This window comes from Panthera uncia (genome assembly GCF_023721935.1).
Source record: "Panthera uncia isolate 11264 chromosome A1 unlocalized genomic scaffold, Puncia_PCG_1.0 HiC_scaffold_17, whole genome shotgun sequence".
NCBI lineage: Eukaryota > Metazoa > Chordata > Mammalia > Carnivora > Felidae > Panthera > Panthera uncia.
Window position 1 is genome coordinate 90,449,131 of NW_026057577.1, and position 2,635 is coordinate 90,451,765.

The 2,635-nt window shown below is 49.0% G+C and overlaps 1 long non-coding RNA gene across 1 annotated transcript; it reads right to left on the reverse strand.

Moving 5' to 3' along the window:
• Positions 1 to 1,076: 1,076 nt before the first annotated feature.
• On the reverse strand, positions 1,077 to 2,423 carry LOC125934406 (uncharacterized). The gene is made up of 2 exons (XR_007461371.1): positions 2,287 to 2,423; positions 1,077 to 1,707 (listed from the first exon to the last, which is right to left on the reverse strand). It is a non-coding gene; the product is annotated as an uncharacterized LOC125934406 (long non-coding RNA).
• Between the last annotated feature and the right edge of the window lie 212 nt (positions 2,424 to 2,635).

The window sequence follows — 2,635 nt, forward strand, 5'->3', positions numbered from 1 at the left end:
CTCTAGCTCTAGTGTGAAGGGCTACCTGGATAAGGAGGTGAGGAGAATGTATAATCAATAGATACAATCAGTAGGTATGAGAGCTGTAATTGATTAGGTATAATCAATAGGCTTAGGTGGCTTTTTCCCTGCACAGAAGCACTCTTATTGCTCACCATGCATATCATAGAGCTGCAGCTACCCAGAGAAGACATCTTTATCTAATTCACCCAGACACCTTACAGGCTCATGGTGGCCCTGGTGACAGCCAAGAGGGGTGGGGACAGAGCTAAGCCAAGGCAGTGGCACTTGAGGAAGAGATGGGTGGAAAATGTATGATATAGTGGGGCAAATAATCTGGTCTCGGCGATCAGCCCAATGTCAGGGCTGAGGGAAAGCAAGGAGATGGGATGATACTCAGGGTTACTGATTTAGCTCAACCAGATTCTTCTTTAATCTGGTGTTCCGATAAAGGTCCAGACAGAAAATTTTTTAGTCCTTGCAAGCCTTACGGTCTCTGTTGTAATTACTCAATTCTGCCCTTGTAGTTTGAAAGCAGCCATAGACCTTGAATGGTAAATGAATGGGCATGGCTGTGTTCCGATAAAACTTTATTTACAAAAACAGGTTGTGGGCTAGATTTGGCTTGAGGGGTGTCATTTGGTGACCCCTGCTCTGCACCATGAGGTGGCCCAAGTGCCAGAATGCCAACTGGGTGTGCCAGGTGGTTATTAGGTGAGAGAAAGGCTCGCACTGTGAGGCTCACACCTCATCAGGCAGATAGACTATACATCTCTCCTTGAATGATGCCCACCTGACCATGAAAAGACTCATCTGAAATTGCAGAGCATTCCAACATCTGTCCTGGGAGCCCAGCTCTGGCAAGAGCTCCACGGTCACTGCAGAAAACCCACATGTTAGCCCCAAAACATAGGCTGAAGCAGGTCAAACACTTGGGAATCTTTCGTCCTCTGGTCTGCGTGGCACCATTATTTGAGACAAGCAGTCCAGAGGAAATAAACCCATCAGTTTCAAAAGCAAACCCATTGGTTTCGAAAGCAAACCCAAACCCCCCAAAAAAATCAACAGGCACATCATTCCAGCATCTCTGTTACTGAACAAAATGGCTGTCAGAAGTGGGTCCAGATGAAATGAATATATTGCCATCTGAAGGTATTGCCTCTGAGGGAGGTAGGGGCAGAAAATGAGAGGAGCCAGCCAATCTCCATGTGTCCACTCTGCAAACATCCACTGAGGGTTTCGTGGTCCCTGTCCCTGCCCTCCTGGAGGGTACCGGCCGGGAGGCAGCCAGACAGAGAGCAGGGCATTCCAGTGTCCTGGATGTCATGCATGGTTGGGCGAATCCACGGTGCCCTGGGGGCACAGAGCAGGGACTTAGCTCAGGCAGAGGCACCTGGATCCCAGCCCAGGTGATCTAGGGCATAGAACGGTGATGAGGAATATTCCAGGGGGAAGGAAGAGCATCTTCCAAAGCAAGGGGGATGTAGAGGCTGGAGTGAGGCAATCTTCCAGAAGGGGTGCAGTTCGAGGGGCTGGGGATGAGTCCTGGGGAAGTCAGCCCCCGGCAGTCAGCCCAGACCTCTCTGGGCTGGAGGCCGTCTTGTTCTCAGCCTTCTGTGTAACTAGAACGGTCTCTGAGTTCTAGATGAAACGCGAAGCACTTGCCAAGAGTGTGGTGATGCCAAGAACACTCTGCCGATGCTGCATCTTGAAATAGTAAAAACAAATAATAGTAAATCACTCCCATCACACTGCCCATTTCACCCTGCACTTCCAAAGTCTTTATCTTGCTTATACTCACTGCAAGTCTGAAAGGGGACAAATGTTAATTACTGTTATCACCTTTCCTGTATTATTAAAAATATTGACAGCTCTCATTTTGGGGGTCCTCACGCTGGCCAGCAGTGGGCTGAGTGCTTTAGATGCAATATCCTATTTATCACAGAAGCGATCTGAGGCTCAGATCACTTGCTCAATGGCATACACTGGGAAAAGAAGGGAGCCAGGACCCAAGCCCAGAGTCTGCCTGACCTCTGAGCCCAGAGGCCTCTTGCTGGGCCTTTCTGCCTTGACATCATGCCATCTAAGGACTGTGTGGATTTCTGAGAGCGTAGTCTTCTGTTATTATATTTGCCCCTCCAAAGAACTTTCTGAAGTTAGCAGGAAAAGAGCTGTGGCTCCGAGACGCACAGTGTCCCCTCCAAGGTCACACAGCTTTTGAAAGGGCCAACTGAAGACTTGAGCCGAAGTCTTAGCATTTCAAAGGCAGAGCTCTAAACCCTTTACCGTGGTTTCCAAGTCCACAGCAAAGAGATGGACAGCTAACATGCTTTAAAAAAAAAAAAAAATTCTTGAAAAAAACTCCTCCAAAATGTGTGCTCTCTTCATCTCTACGTTGGCAGGTATTCATTAGGCGATCAAAAGACAAACACCTAGGGGAGCAGGACATGCAGATCACAGCCAAAATGACATCATAAAGAGTAGATGTGCCAAGCAAACCTCATTTCCTCTGACAGAGTGGCAGCCTGGGAGATAAGGCTAGACGTACTGACGTTGTCATTTCCCCAGTTCTGCAGGACAAGTTAGATCAGCGCCACCGAAACATCGGGGGGGGGGGGGGGGGGGGGGGGGGGGG